A 17,474-nucleotide genomic window follows, 5' to 3' on the forward strand; every position below is an offset into this window, starting at 1 on the left:
GACTTGTTTTTAGAGAGGTGGATTTTTAAAAGTAGAAGTTCAAATTGTTTGGGTACAGTAGGACAGAACTCTGCAGGCTATCTTTGCAGTAGATTGCAACACCGCCCCCTTTGGCAGTTCTATCTTGTCTGAAAATGTTGTAGTTTGGAATTAAAATGTCAGAATTTTTGGTGGTCTTCCTAAGCCAGGATTCAGACACAGCTAGAACATCCGGGTTGGCAGAGTGTGCTAAAGCAGTGAATAGAACAAACTTAGGGAGGAGGCTTCTAATGTTAACATGCATGAAACCAAGGCTATTACGGTTACAGAAGTCGTCAAAAGAGAGCGCCTGGGGAATAGGAGTGGAGCTAGGCACTGCAGGGCCTGGATTCACCTCTACATCGCCAGAGGAACATAGGAGGAGTAGAATAAGGGTGCGGCTAAAAGCAATAAGAATTGGTCGTCTAGAACGTCTGGAACAGAGAGTAAAAGGAGGTTTCTGGGGGCGATAAAATAGCATCAAGGTATAATGTACAGACAAAGGTAAGGGAGGATGTGAATACAGTGGAGGTAAACCTAGGTATTGAGTGATGAAGAGAGAGTTATTGTCTCTAGAAACATCATTGAAACCAGGAGATGTCATTGCATGTGTGGGTGGTGGAACTAATAGGTTGGATAAGGTATAGTGAGCAGGACTAGAGGCTCTACAGTCAAATAAGCCAATAAACACTAACCAGAACAGCAATGAACAAGACATATTGAAATTAAGGAGAGGCATGCTTAGTCGAGTGATCAAAAGGGTCCAGTGAGTGGAGAGGTTGGTTGAGGGTCACGGCGATTTAGACAGCTAGCCAGGCCAACCGGTAGCAAGCTAGCATAGGATGGAGTCTGTTGTTAGCCACTCATGTTCTATCTAAATGTATAGGTAAGGCTAGGCTGTCCTCTCATGTTCTATCTAAATGTATAGATAAGGTTCTATCTAAATGTATAGGTAAGGTTCTATCTAAATGTATAGGTAAGGTTAGTCTGTGCTCTCATGTTCTATCTAAATGTATAGGTAAGGTTGTATCAAAATGTATAGGTAAGGTTCTATCTAAATGTATAGGTAAGGTTAGTCTTTGCTCTCATGTTCTATCTAAATGTATAGGTAAGGTTCTATCTAAATGTATAGTTAAGGTTCTATCTAAATGTAAAGGTAAGATTCTATCTAAATGTATAGGTAAGGTTAGTCTGTGCTCTCATGTTCTATCTAAATGTATAGGTAAGGTTCTATCTAAATGTATAGGTAAGGTTCTATCTAAATGTATAGGTAAGGTTCTATCTAAATGTAAAGGTAAGACTCTATCTAAATATATAGGTAAGGTTAGTCTGTGCTCTCATGTTCTATCTAAATGTATAGGTAAGGTTCTATCTAAATGTATAGGTACGGTTCTATCTAAATGTATAGGTAAGGTTAGTCTGTGCTCTCATGTTCTATCTAAATGTATAGGTAAGGTTCTATCTGAATGTATAGGTAAGGTTCTATCTAAATGTAAAGGTAATATTCCATCTAAATATATAGGTAAGGTTAGTCTGTGCTCTCATGTTCTATCTAAATGTATAGGTAAGGTTCTATCTGAATGTATAGGTATGGTTCTATCTAAATGTATAGGTAAGGTTAGTCTGTGCTCTCATGTTCTATCTAAATGTATAGGTAAGGTTCTATCTGAATGTATAGGTACGGTTCTATCCAAATGTATGGGTAAGGTTCTATCTAAATGTATAGGTAAGGTTAGTCTGTGCTCTCATGTTCTATCTAAATGTATAGCAAAGGTTCTATCTAAATGTATAGGTAAGGTTAGGCTGTGCTCTCATGTTCTATCTAAATGTATAGGTAAGGTTTTCTCCAAATGTATAGGTAAGGTTCTATCTAAATGTATAGGTAAGGTTAGTCTGTGCTCTCATGTTCTATCTAAATGTATAGGCAAGGTTAGTCTGTGCTCTCATGTTCTATCTAAATGTATAGGTAAGGTTCTATCTAAATGTATAGGTAAGGTTCTATCTAAATGTATATTTAAGATTAGTCTGTGCTCTCATGTTCTATCTAAATGTATAGGTAAGGTTCTATCTAAATGTATAGGTAAGGTTCTATCTAAATGTATAGGTAAGGTTCTATCTAAATGTATAGGTAAGGTTCTATCTAAATGTATAGGTAAAGTTCTATCTAAATGTATAGGTAAGATTCTATCTAAATGTATAGGTAAGATTAGGCTGTGCTCTCATGTTGTATCTAAATGTATAGGTAAATCAAATCAATCAATCAAATCACATTTTATTTGTCACATACACATGGTTAGCAGATGTTAATGCGAGTGTAGCGAAATGCTTGTGCTTCTAGTTCCGACAATGCAGTAATAACCAACAAGTAATCTAGCTAACAATTCCAAAACTACTACCTTATAGACACAAGTGTAAGGGGATAAAGAATATGTACATAAAGATATATGAATGAGTGATGGTACAGAGCGGCATAGGTAAGATACAGTAGATGGTATTGAGTGCAGTATATACATATGAGATGAGTATGTAAACAAAGTGGCATAGTTAAAGTGGCTAGTGATACATGTATTAAATAAAGATGCAGTAGATGATATAGAGTACAGTATATACATATACATATGAGATGAATAATGTAGGGTATGTAAACATTATATTAGGTAGCATTGTTTAAAGTGGCTAGTGATATATTTTACATCATTTCCCATCAATTCCCATTATTAAAGTGGCTGGAGTTGAGTCAGTGTGTTGGCAGCAGCCACTCAATGTTAGTGGTGGCTGTTTAACAGTCTGATGGCCTTGAGATAGAAGCTGTTTTTCAGTCTCTCGGTCCCAGCTTTGATGCACCTGTACTGACCTCGCCTTCTGGAGGATAGCGGGGTGAACATGCAGTGGCTCGGGTGGTTGTTGTCCTTGATGATCTTTATGGCCTTCCTGTGACATCGGGTGGTGTAGGTGTCCTGGAGGGCAGGTAGTTTGGCCCCGGTGATGCGTTGTGCAGACCTCACTACCCTCTGGGGAGCCTTACGGTTGTGGGCGGAGCAGTTGCCGTACCAGCCTGCCAGGATGCTCTCGATTGTAAGGTAAGGTTCTATCTAAAAGTATAGGTAAGGTTAGTCTGTGCTCTCATGTTCTATCTAAATGTATAGGTAAGGTTAGTCTGTGCTCTCATGTTCTATCTAAATGTATAGGTAAGGTTCTATCTAAATGTATAGGTAAGGTTAGTCTGTGCTCTCATGTTCTATCTAAATGTATAGGTAAGGTTCTATCTAAATGTATAGGTACGGTTCTATCTAAATGTATAGGTAAGGTTAGTCTGTGCTCTCATGTTCTATCTAAATGTATAGGTAGGGTTCTATCTGAATGTATAGGTAAGGTTCTATCTGAATGTATAGGTAAGGTTCGATCTAATTGTATAGGTAAGGTTAGTCTGTGCTCTCATGTTCTATCTAAATGTATAGGTAAGGTTAGTCTGTGCTCTCATATGTTCTATCTAAATGTATAGGTAAGGTTCTATCTAAATGTATAGGTAAGGTTCTATCTAAATGTATAGGTAAGGTTAGTCTGTGCTCTCATGTTCTATCTAAATGTATAGGTAAGGTTCTATCTAAATGTATAGGTAAGGTTCTATCTAAATGTATAGGTAAGATTCTATCTAAATGTATGGGTAAGGTTCTATCTAAATGTATAGGTATGATTCTATCTAAATGTATAGATAAGGTTCTACCTAAATGTATAGGTAAGGTTCTATCTAAATGTATAGGTAAGATTATATCTAAATGTATAGGTAAGGTTCTATCTAAATGAATAGGTAAGGTTCTATCTAAATGTATAGGTAAGGTTAGTCTGTGCTCTCATGTTCTATCTAAATGTATAGGTAAGGTTAGTCTGTGCTCTCATGTTCTATCTAAATGTATAGGTAAGGTTTTATCTAAATGTATAGGTAAGGTTCTATCTTAATGTATAGGTAAGGTTCTATCTAAATGTATAGGTAAGGTTAGTCTGTGCTCTAATGTTCTATGTAAAATGTATAGGTAAGGTTCTATCTAAATGTATAGGTAAGGTTCTATCTAAATGTATAGGTAAGATTCTATCTAAATGTATAGGTAAGATTCTATCTAAATGTATAGGTAAGGTTATATCTAAATGTATAGGTAAGGTTCTATCTAAATGTATAGGTAAGATTATATCTAAATGTATAGGTAAGGTTCTATCTAAATGTATAGGTAAGGTTAGTCTGTGCTCTCATGTTCTATCTAAAATGTATAGGTAAGGTTCTATCTAAATGTATAGGTAAGGTTCTATCTAAATGTATAGGTAAGGTTCTATCTAAATGTATAGGTAAGGTTCTATCTTTATGTATAGGTAAGGTTCTATCTAAATGTATAGGTAAGGTTCTATCTAAATGTATAGGTAAGGTTCTATTTAAATGTATAGGTAAGGTTCTATCTAAATGTATAGGTAGGATTATATCTAAATGTATAGGTAAGGTTATATCTAAATGAATAGGTAAGGTTCTATCTAAATGTATACGTAAGGTTACTCTGTGCTCTAAATGAAAGCTTTTCTTTCTTTCCATCCAGATTTATCTCTTAGCAGTTGTTCACTTGATTTGGATCAATCAAACACATTATATATATATATATATATATATACATATGCATAGCCATTGAAGTTATTCAGGATTCATGATGAGTCATGATTTCTCACTGATTTATCAATTATCAATTAGTACAATATCATTCAGGGCTCTATTTTCTGCTGGCTTTAAGGAGGCGCATGTGTCAAACGCACAACAGTTTTCAATTTCGACATATAAAAACTGTCGCACTGGCATTTTCTAGCCATAACGTCAGGTTCGGTAATTTACCTGACTAACATCAGTTCACTTACGCCGAGGGGTGGAGAGGTGGGAGGGGTGGAGAGGTGGGAGGGGTGGCACTATTTGAGGTGTGTCCTTATAAACAAGCACAAAAGTACAAAAGCACATGCAGCGCAAAAATGGAAGTTGTAAGACCTACAAATAGCAGGTCTTAACAGTAGCACAGTGAGCAGAAGCACAGCCTTCCTGGCCATGACTCACAGTGAGCAGAAGCACAGCCTTCCTGGCCATGACTCACAGTGAGCAGAAGCACAGCCTTCCTGGCCATGACTCACAGTGAGCAGAAGCACAGCCTTCCTGGCCATGACTCACAGTTAGCAGAAGCACACAGCCTTCCTGGCCATGACTCACAGTGAGCAGAAGCACACAGCCTTCCTGGCCATGACTCACAGTGAGCAGAAGCACAGCCTTCCTGGCCATGACTCACAGTGAGCAGAAGCACAGCCTTCCTGGCCATGACTCACAGTGAGCAGAAGCACAGCCTTCCTGGCCATGACTCACAGTGAGCAGAAGCACAGCCTTCCTGGCCATGATGCACAGTGAGCAGAAGCACAGCCTTCCTGGCCATGACTCACAGTGAGCAGAAGCACAGCCTTCCTGGCCATGACTCACAGTGAGCAGAAGCACAGCCTTCCTGGCCATGACTCACAGAGAGCAGAAGCACAGCCTTCCTGGCCATGACTCACAGTGAGCAGAAGCACAGCCTTCCTGGCCATGACTCACAGTGAGCAGAAGCACACAGCCTTCCTGGCCATGATTCACAGTGAGCAGAAGCACACAGCCTTCCTGGCCATGACTAGAGAAGTGACATTTATGCTGGTGAATCTTGTATTTAGAAACATAACAAAACTATTGTTTTTCCATTCTATTTCATCAAATTTGATAGAAAACCAAGAATAGCCTATCTTCCTCTTAATCAAGGCCAGTACAGCAGCAACAGACTGAGTCTTCTTTTTATCCTGGCCATTAGCCAAGTAGCCAAGTAGCCAAGTAGCCAAGTAGCCAAGTAGTCAAGTAGTCAGGTAGCCAAGTAGCCAAGCAGTCAGGTAGCCATGTAGTCGAGTAGCAAAGTAGCCAAGTAGCCAAGTGGCCAAGTAGCCAAGTGGACAAGTAGACAAGTAGCCAAGTAGCCATTAGTCAAGTAGCCATTAGCCAAGTAGCCTATAAATGAAGGGCTTTTAAAATATTTGGGACTTTTTTGTTGCCCTTTTTTGTTGCCCAAAACGTTTTTTTCTTTGTTTGATCTTTTATTCTCCTACATTCCTTTCACATTTCCACAAACTCCGAATCGTTTCCTTTCAAATGGTACCAGGAATATGCCTGTCCTTGCTTCAGGTAGTTAGATATCCTTGTTACAGGCGGTTAGATTTGGGTATGTCATTTTAAAATTGAAAAAATGGGACGGATCCTTAATAGCAGTGTATTTCTGAATTGAAGCTAGGTAACTAGAACAATGTGGTCTGTATACATGTTAAAAAAAACTCAGCAAATTCAGGAAATGCTATTTCACTAATTCATTAAGCTACAACAGACTAATATTGGAATTGGAGTTGATGACAATGCAATACATAAACTAACATAAATAAGTGAACTTCAAGCAACCATATATTTAGCCGTGGAGCAATTTCCGATTGGCCATCCAGGGCGCCAAGCCTCGACACACCCACAAACTTGTTTATTCATCAATTTCTCTCCACCGCCAGCTACTGTGCCCAAAAATTCTGGCTGTGAAAAAAGTAAAAATATTGCTGACACACCCCCGAACCTATAATGCTACAGTCAGCGCTGAGGTTAACCATTGGTCATTTTGTTATGATAGAACCCACTGTAAAAGTATGATTACGACATCACTAAAGGCATTGCAAGGGAACGTTTTTGTTGGCAGAGACGTTATTTGCTGAGTCACCTTACCACCGTGAACAGTTCTGACAGGGAGGTCAGTTATCTGGAACCACTGCTCATTGGTTTCACAATATCCCCAATACCCCCAATACCCACAATACCCTCCAGTACCCCAATACCCCCCAATACCCACAATACCCCCCCATTCCCACAATACCCTCCAGTACCCCAATACCCCCCAATACCCACAATACCCTCCAGTACCCCAATACCCCCAATACCCTCCAGTACCCCAATACCCCCCAATACCCCCAATACCCCCAATACCCACAATACCCTCCAGTACCCCAATACCCCCCAATACCCACAATACCCCACAATACCCACAATACCCTCCAGTACCCCAATACCCCCCAATACCCACAATACCCTCCAGTACCCCAATACCCCCAATACCCTCCAGTACCCCAATACCCCCCAATACCCACAATACCCCCAATACCCACAATACCCTCCAGTACCCCAATACCCCCAATACCCCCCAATACCCACAATACCCTCCAGTACCCCAATACCCCCAATACCCCCCAATACCCCCAATACCCTCCAGTACCCCAATACCCCCAATACCCCCCAATACCCACAATACCCTCCAGTACCCCAATACCCCCCAATACCCACAATGCCCCCCAATACCACCAATATCCATAAAAAAAAAAATAATCACAATACCCACAATACCTGTGTCACGTTCTGACCTTAGTTCCTGTGTTATGTCTTTGTTTTAGTATGGTCAGGGCGTGAGTTGGGGTGGGTAGTCTATGTTCTATATTCTATGTTGGTTTTTGAGTTTGGCCTGGTATCGTTCTCAATCAGAGGCAGGTGTCGTTAGTTGTCTCTGATTGAGAATTATACCTAGGTAGCCATTTTCCACCTGTGTTGCGTGGGTGTTTATTTTCTGTTCTGTATTTATATTTCACCGTTCAGGACTGTTTTCTTTTTGTTCTCGTGTTTTGTTGTTTTTTGGCAAGTATTCGTTTTCTTTAAAAGAGAATATGAATACTTATCACGCTGCACCTTGGTCCTCCTCTCTCTCTCCCAACGACGAGCGTTACAGCCTGGCTCCTCAATACCCCCAATTCCCCCAATATCCCCAATAACCACAATACCCTCCAATAACCACAATACCCTCCAATACCCCCAATACCCTCCAATACCCCCAATACCCTCCAATATCCCCAATACCCTCCAATATCCCCAATACCCTCCAATACCCCCAATACCCTCCAATACCCCCAATACCCTCCAATACCCCCAATACCCTCCAATAACCACAATACCCTCCAATACCCCCAATACCCTCCAATATCCCCAATACCCTCCAATATCCCCAATATCCCCAAAACCCCCAATACCCTCCAATATCCCCAATACCCTCCAATATCCCAATACCCCCAATATCCCCAATACCCTCCAATACCCCCAATACCCTCCAATATCCCCAATACCCTCCAATATCCCCAATACCCTCCAATATACCCAATATCGCCAATACCCCCAATACCCTCCAATATCCCCAATACCCTCCAATATCCCCAATACCCCCAATATCCCCAATACCCTCCAATATCCCCAATATCCCCAATACCCTCCAATACCCCCCAATATCCCCAATACCCTCCAATATCCCCAATATCCCCAATACCCTCCAATATCCCCAATACCCCCAATACCCTCCAATATCCCCAATACCCTCCAATATCCCCAATACCCTCCAATACCCTCCAATACCCCCAATACCCTCCAATATCCCCAATACCCTCCAATACCCTCCAATACCCTCCAATACCCCCAATATCCCCAATATCCCCAATAACCTCCAATATCCCCAATACCCCCAATACCCTCCAATACCACCAATACCCCCAATACCCCCAATACCCTCCAATACCCTCCAATACCCTCCAATACCCTCCAATATCCCCAATACCCTCCAATATCCCCAATACCCTCCAATATCCCCAATACCCTCCAATACCCTCCAATACCCTCAATACCCTCCAATATCCCCAATACCCTCCAATACCCTCCAATATCCCCAATACCCTCCAATATCCCCAATACCCTCCAATACCCCCAATACCCTCCAATACCCCCAATTCCCCCAATACCCCCAATATCCACAATCCCTGGCTCCTCAATCACACATCCATTTGGGTGGAAAGACGCATTATATTATTTCCCGACTTATTCCAAAATGGCACCCTAATTCCTATGTAGTGCACTACTTTTGACCTGGGCCCATAGGGCTCTGGTTAAAAGTAGTGCACTATTTCTAGGGGAATAGGGTGCCATTTCAGACACAAACCCCTGGATGAGCAGCGTCTCTCATATCGTCGACAGCTTTGGTTTCTGACAATAACAACAGCGCTGTAATACAGGCACACCACGTTAAGACAAGACCAGACACACACTGTTCCAAACCCTTGAAGCATTAGATTCAGGCAGATTCAGACACATTTCTACAAAACAAAAATGACATAAACACATTTAGACTAGACCAGACAGACCAGTCACACACTGTCTGAACCCCAACTGAAGCATTATATCCAGGAACAGCGATTGCTGCTTGTGAAAAAATAAATGCCCATAAATACATCACACACAAGTATTTATCCTGATCCGGCTGTCTTGCGGTGCAGGGTAACTTGCTTAGTCACACACAGTTACTCCAGGCTGACCGAGAGAGACACATCCTCCACCCCAGAAAACCTGGGGGATTATTCTACAGTGGAAAGGGACTGCGACGGGGACTATTTTCCTGTCTGAGGGGAGTGTGATGAAGACTATTCTCCTATCTAAAAGGAGTGTGATGAAGACTATTCTCCTGTCTAAGAGGAGTGTGATGAAGACTATTCTCCTGTCTAAGAGGAGTGTGATGAAGACTATTCTCCTGTCTGAGGGGAGTGTGATGAAGACTATTCTCCTGTCTAAGAGGAGTGTGATGAAGACTATTTTCCTGTCTAAGAGGAGTGTGATGAAGACTATTCTCCTGTCTAAGAGGAGTGTGATGAAGACTATTCTCCTGTCTAAGAGGAGTGTGATGAAGACTATTCTCCTGTCTGAGGGGAGTGTGATGAAGACTATTCTCCTGTCTGAGGGGAGCGTGACGGGGACTATTCTCCTGTCTGAGGGGAGTGTGATGAAGACTATTCTCCTGTCTAAAAGGAGTGTGATGAAGACTATTCTCCTGTCTAAGAGGAGTGTGATGAAGACTATTCTCGTGTCTAAGAGGAGTGTGATGAACACTTTTCTCCTTGTCTGAGGGGAGTGTGATGAAGACTATTCTCCTGTCTGAGGGGAGCATGACGGGGACTATTCTCCTGTCTTAGGGGAGTGTGATGAAGACTATTCTCCTGTCTAAAAGGAGTGTGATGAAGACTATTCTCCTCTCTAAGAGGAGTGTGATGAAGACTATTCTCCTGTCTAAGAGGAGTGTGATGAAGACTATTCTCCTATCTAAGAGGAGTGTGATGAAGACTATTCTCCTGTCTAAAAGGAGTGTGATGAAGACTATTCTCCTGTCTAAGAGGAGTGTGATGAAGACTATTCTCCTGTCTAAGAGGAGTGTGATGAAGACTATTCTCCTGTCTGAGGGGAGTGTGATGAAGACTATTCTCCTGTCTAAGAGGAGTGTGATGAAGACGATTTTCTTGTCTAAGAGGAGTGTGATGAAGACTATTCTCCTGTCTAAGAGGAGTGTGATGAAGACTATTTTCCTGTCTAAGAGGAGTGTGATGAAGACTATTCTCCTGTGTAAGAGGAGTGTTATGAAGACTATTCTCCTGTCTGAGGGGAGTGTGATGAAGACTATTCTCCTGTCTGAGGGGAGCGTGACGGGGACTATTCTCCTGTCTGAGGGGAGTGTGATGAAGACTATTCTCCTGTCTAAAAGGAGTGTGATGAAGACTATTCTCCTGTCTAAGAGGAGTGTGATGAAGACTATTCTCCTGTCTAAGAGGAGTGTGATGAAGACTTTTCTCCTGTCTGAGGGGAGTGTGATGAAGACTATTCTCCTGTCTGAGGGGAGCATGACGGGGACTATTCTCCTGTCTTAGGGGAGTGTGATGAAGACTATTCTCCTGTCTAAAAGGAGTGTGATGAAGACTATTCTCCTCTCTAAGAGGAGTGTGATGAAGACTATTCTCCTGTCTAAGAGGAGTGTGATGAAGACTATTCTCCTGTCTAAGAGGAGTGTGATGAAGACTATTCTCCTGTCTAAAAGGAGTGTGATGAAGACTATTCTCCTGTCTAAGAGGAGTGTGATGAAGACTATTCTCCTGTCTAAGAGGAGTGTGATGAAGACTATTCTCCTGTCTGAGGGGAGTGTGATGAAGACTATTCTCCTGTCTAAGAGGAGTGTGATGAAGACTATTTTCTTGTCTAAGAGGAGTGTGATGAAGACTATTCTCCTGTCTAAGAGGAGTGTGATGAAGACTATTCTCCTGTCTAAAAGGAGTGTGATGAAGACTATTCTCCTGTCTAAAAGGAGTGTGATGAAGACTATTTTCCTGTCTAAGAGGAGTGTGATGAAGACTATTCTCGTGTCTGAGGGGAGCGTGATGAAGACTATTCTATTGTCTAAGAGGAGTGTGATGAAGACTATTCTCCTGTCTAAAAGGAGTGTGATGAAGACTATTTTCCTGTCTAAGAGGAGTGTGATGAAGACTATTCTCGTGTCTGAGGGGAGCGTGATGAAGACTATTCTCCTGTCTAAGAGGAGTGTGATGAAGACTATTCTCCTGTCTAAAAGGAGTGTGATGAAGACTATTCTCCTGTCTGAGGGTAGTGTGATGAAGACTATTCTCCTGTCTGAGGGGAGCGTGATGGGGACTATTCTCCTGTGTAAGAGGAGTGTGATGAAGACTATTCTCCTGTCTAAGAGGAGTGTGATGAAGACTATTCTCCTGTCTAAGAGGAGTGTGATGAAGACTATTCTCCTGTCTAAGAGGAGTGTGATGAAGACTATCCTCCTGTCTAAGAGGAGTGTGATGAAGACTATTCTCCTGTCTAAGAGGAGTGTGATGAAGACTATTCTCCTGTCTGAGGGGAGCGTGATGGGGACTATTCTCCAGTGTAAAGGGACTGTGATGGGGACTATTCTCCAGTCTGAGTGGAACGTGATGGGGACTATTCTCGTGTCTGAGGGGAGCGTGATGAAGACTATTCTCCTGTCTGAAGGGACTGTGATGGGGACTATTCTCCTGTCTGAGGGGAGCGTGATGGGGACTATTCTCCAGTGTAAAGGGACTGCAACAAGGAGACTAAGAGCCAGGACAAAGGACCGTGATAGAATACCCCTCCGGCCTGTCTGGCTGCCTGACTGTATTCAGTTATTCAGCCATGTGGAGGCCTGGAACAAAAGCAGCTCTGTACCTGGAGTTACTGCCGAGGGGAACAAACGAGCTGGGGCCTCTGGATGAGACCACATTGAATTGTGGGGGAAGATAAGCATGGGGACCGGGTCGTCCCAACGGTCCGACGTCTGACTCCCAAAAGCCCAACACTGGTTGTGGATGGAAAGCCACAGACAGAGACAGCGACAGAAGGCCAACGCACACAGCACAAACTGTGTCAAAAGGTGAAGATAACAGAGTTTTAATGTGAGATGAGAGCCTCATATCATATGTTTTGATAGGCCAAAACATTTTAGGCAACACAAATGTTTTCTTTGAAAAACCATTGAAGAAGTTTGCCAACAAGCCGTCAATCCGGTGCACTTTTTTTGTTTTACACTCACTGGGGTGAGATCACCCATGATATATCTCAGAGAGCCACCAGTCAGATAGAGGTTTGGAGGTTTAATTTAACAGCACAAACTAAGCCTGCATTTATCTCGATGATAAAGCTATCCTGTTATACTTCAGACTGGACTGACACTGTTTTAGAGAGAAGTCTACATCCCAAGGGTACTTCAGCTGTCTGTCAGCGAGCATGGAGAGAGGCAGAGGGAGAGAGGCAGTAAGAGAGAGAGAGAGAGAGAGAGAGAGAGAGAGAGAGAGAGAGAGAGAAAGAGAGAGAGAAAAGTAGAGGAGGGAGGGAGAGCGAGAGAGATATTAAAGATTGGGAGAGAGAAATGGGGAAAGAGGGTGAGAGAGGTATGGAAGGAAGGAGGGAGAGCAAGAGAGAGAGAGAAATTGAGAAAGAGAGAGAGAAAGAAAGAGAGATAGAGAGGTAGGGAAGGAAGGAGGGAGAGCAAGAGAGTGAGAACAAGAGAGAGACATATATTAGAGATTGGGAGAGAGAAGTAGGGATAGAGAGAGAGAGAGAGAGAGAGAGAGAGAGAGAGAGAGAGAGAGAGAGAGAGAGAGAGAGAGAGAGAGAGAGAGAGAGAGAGAGAGAGAGAGAGAGAGAGAGAGAGAGAGAGGATGTCCCTAGGCTCTAGTCTAGACAAACCTCTTTGGATGAAATGTGTTGATGAGGAGGACACTCCAAGTGTTACTTGTCAGCAGAGCACCTGTGAAAAGAAAATGCTAAGAGCCATTGAAGGGCCCAAGAGTCCCGCCACGCGGTTCCATAGGGAACCAGCCGGCCTGCTGAAAGACCCACACTTCAAATTTTAGTGTGTGGCACAAGACACCCAAAAAGAGCCCTGCGTCTGTCCATCTGTCTCCCGCAACACCGGTCACTTAGGCGCCTCTCAACTTCTAGTGGAAATTGCCAGGTCAGCAACAGCAGCCTCATGGAGATGGACGTAAGGAAAAAGTGTTTCCAGTTAGATCAGACAGAGCCACCATCTGTCCAGCGTCATCCCTGAACAAATATCAACATTTCCATTGACAACTCTGCAATTTCGGGGCAATTTAACCACCATTTCCAAAATCTTTAATAACCTGAGATCGACTCCTAATGTTGTGGCCTAGCAGAGCAAATAACCTGAACTCAAACTTCTTCAGGATTGGTGGGTCCCATGCGGGACGATTGAGTTTAGGTAGGCTAATGGGATTAGCATGAGGTTGTATGTAACAAGAACATTGGACCAGGATATAGACATATCTGATATGGGCAGAAAGCTTAAATTCTTGTTAATCTATCTACACTGACACATTTACAGTAGCTATTACAGTGAAAGAATACCATGCTATTGTTTGAGGAGTGTGTACAGTTATGAACATGAAACGTTGTTAATTAATAAACAAATTAGGCACATTTGGGCAGTCTTGATATAACATTTCGATCAGATATGGAATGGTTCATTGGATCAGTCTGAAACTTTGCACATACACTGCTGCCATCTAGTGACCAAAATCTAAATTGCGCCGGGGCTGGAATAATACATTATGGCCTTTCTCTTACATTTCAAAGATGACGGTACAAAGAAAATACAAAATACCTTTTTTTTTTCTATGTATTATCTCTTATCAGATCTAATGTTTTATATTCTCCTTACATTCCTTTCACATTTCCACAAACTGTTTCCTTTCAAAAGGTATCAAGAATATGCATATCCTTGCTTCAGGGTCTGAAGGCAGTTAGATATATTTATTTAATTTTAGGTGAAAAAAAACAACAAAAAAAAAAAAGGAGTCCGAGGTTAAAACATTATGATCCTTTGACCCCCTTTACTGCCAATCTCAATGTGATTCACTAAATTATATTTATTTATTATATACATACCCAGAATTTGACTTAGTAGCCTTTTCCTGTAGTCAAATGACCTGGTCATAATTTCATAAATAATAAACATTATTTCCCCCCCAAAAAACTGCCGAAAATCCATTGTTTCTATGTCAAACGGTTTTGTTTTATTTCAGTCTTCTGTGACGTGTAATATTGGGATGCAAACTAAAAAATTTAACACATTTCAGCTCTACATTTGACATGTTACATGTGTCTTCTGTTTTTTTAAAGTCCATAATCATGTGTATGAGGTGTAAACTTTTGCTTCAAAGTTGATTTGTTTAAGACTACCAATAAATGCTGCGTAGGACCCTGATTCAGCCCACTGTGGTAAAAGGTTAATAAGTTATGCAGTAGACGTGCAGACAGAGGAATTTACACCAAGTCAACATACAAAGTATACAATATATAAACACAGAAATCAGAAAACTGTAGTTAAAAGCTAAATATTTTTTTTTTTTTAGCAGTCATCCAATTACTCCTTGTGTTATCTACTATATGTACAGAACGTAGATGTTACTTATGCATAAGAGACACAACTTACATTGATTGACCCCCACCCCCCCCACCCCCCCATAACTGTCTCTCTACTCTCTAGGCAGGCTGCCATAACTGTCTCTCTAGGCAGGCTGCCATAACTGTCTCTCTACTCTCTAGGCAGGCTGCCATAACTGTCTCTCTGGGCAGGCTGCCATAACTGTCTCTCTGGGCCGGCTGCCATAACTGTCTCTCTACTCTCTAGGCAGGCTGCCACAACTGTCTCTCTAGGCCGGCTGCCATAACTGTCTCTCTGGGCAGGCTGCCATAACTGTCTCTCTACTCTCTAGGCAGGCTGCCACAACTGTCTCTCTAGGCCGGCTTCCATAACTGTCTCTCTAGGCAGGCTGCCATAACTGTCTCTCTAGGCCGGCTGCCATAACTGTCTCTCTACTCTCTAAGCAGGCTGCCATAACTGTCTCTCTAGGCAGGCTGCCATAAATGTCTCTCTAGGCAGGCTGCCATAACTGTCTATCTAGGCAGGCTGCCATAACTGTCTCTCTATGCAGGCTGCCATAACTGTCTCTCTAGGCAGGCTGCCATAATTGTCTCTCTGGTCAGGCTGCCATAACTGTCTCTCTAGGCAGGCTGCCATAACTGTCTCTCTAGGCAGGCTGCCATAACTGTCTCTCTACTCTCTAGGCAGGCTGCCATAACTGTCTCTCTAGGCAGGCTGCCATAACTGTCTCTCTAGGCAGGCTGCCATAACTGTCTCTCTGGGCAGGCTGCCATAACTGTCTCTCTACTCTCTAGGCAGGCTGCCATAACTGTCTCTCTGGGCAGGCTGCCATAACTGTCTCTCTAGGCAGGCTGCCATAACTGTTTCTCTCAACAGGCTGCCATAACTGTCTCTCTAGACAGGCTGCCATAACTGTCTCTCTACTCTCTAGGCAGGCTGCCATAACTGTCTCTCTGGGCAGGCTGCCATAACTGTCTCTCTGGGCAGGCTGCCACAACTGTCTCTCTACTCTCTAGGCAGGCTGCCATAACTGTCTCTCTGGGCAGGCTGCCATAACTGTCTCTCTAGGCAGGCTGCCATAACTGTCTCTCTAGGCAGGCTGCCATAACTGTCTCTCTAGGCAGGCTGCCATAACTGTCTCTCTAGGCAGGCTGCCATAACTATCTCTCTAGGCAGGCTGCCATAACTATCTCTCTAGGCAGGCTGCCATAACTGTCTCTCTACTCTCTAGGCAGGCTGCCATAACTGTCTCTGTAGGCAGGCTGCCATAACTGTCTCTCTAGGCAGGCTGCCATAACTGTCTCTCTAGGCAGGCTGCCATAACTGTCTCTCTGGGCAGGCTGCCATAACTGTCTCTCTAGGCAGGCTGCCAGAATTGTCTCTCTAGGCAGGCTGCCATAACTGTCTCTCTAGGCAGGCTGCCAGAATTGTCTCTCTAGGCAGGCTGCCAGAATTGTCTCTCTAGGCAGGCTGCCATAACTGTCTCTCTACTCTCTGGGACAGTTGTTGACTGCGGCAGACACGTGTGGTTTCACCTGAAAGTCATTACGATATTAGAAAGCCCACAACGATCACAGAGATAGCATCTGGGAACCACGGCAACACAAATCCTCCGGTGGGAGGGCATCAGTTGAAACATCAAATTGGTTTCTAGGAGCCTTGGCTCAAGTTTTATTGGCCACGTCACCTTTTTTTTATTTTTTTACATTTATTTTTAAATTTATTTTTTAGTGGAACTCTAACTTTTTAGATTGATTGCTATTTGATTTCTTAAAAATAAATGAAATGTGTTCGTTTGTTAAATCGTTCTCTCACCAAACCCGGATTGAAATACTACCTCCTTGTACATTATACCTCATGTACAACCTTTTAGTAAGATATTTATGTGCATAAAACTAAACCTCTAATCACAGACACTTTCAAACGTCTCTTTAAGAGCTCAGAGCTGATAATTATATATCTTATTTTTATCAGCCAGCTTTGAGCTTTTATAGAGGCATATAAAAATGTATGTGATTAGAGGTTTAGTTTTATACACATACATATCTTACTAAAAGGTTGTACATGAGGTATAATGTACAAGTGTATAGTATTTCAAAATGTATATTTACAGTTCACCTATCAAAGTTAATAGCAATTACATTTTTGACCTAATTGAATGGACTGCTTGTGACTGTGAGGTATCAGAAATCTCATCTGACATGGGGACACATGCGGCTGAGAAAACCAAATAGACAGCTACAGAGGAACATTAGAGGGACAGAACAGAACAGGAACAGGTGGCAGAGCAAAGCCCTTCACATCCAGGGAAGATCTCTGATAATGCTGACAATGACAGTCGCACGCACACACACACACACACACGCACGCACGCACGCACACACACACACACACACACACACACACACAAACCTGATCCAAGGGTGCACCTTCATAATTTGTTCAGGAGAGAAGAGCGGTGGGTTGGGACAGACATGCGCTAATGCTTTCAGATTAAAGGGATGTTTCCATTATTCCTCCTGAACCATATGGAGCCTGATAATGATGTTTATAGATCGA

The sequence above is a fragment of the Oncorhynchus mykiss genome, chromosome 6, assembly GCF_057628025.1.
Source record: "Oncorhynchus mykiss isolate SJ-2025 chromosome 6, ASM5762802v1, whole genome shotgun sequence".
Lineage (NCBI taxonomy): Eukaryota > Metazoa > Chordata > Actinopteri > Salmoniformes > Salmonidae > Oncorhynchus > Oncorhynchus mykiss.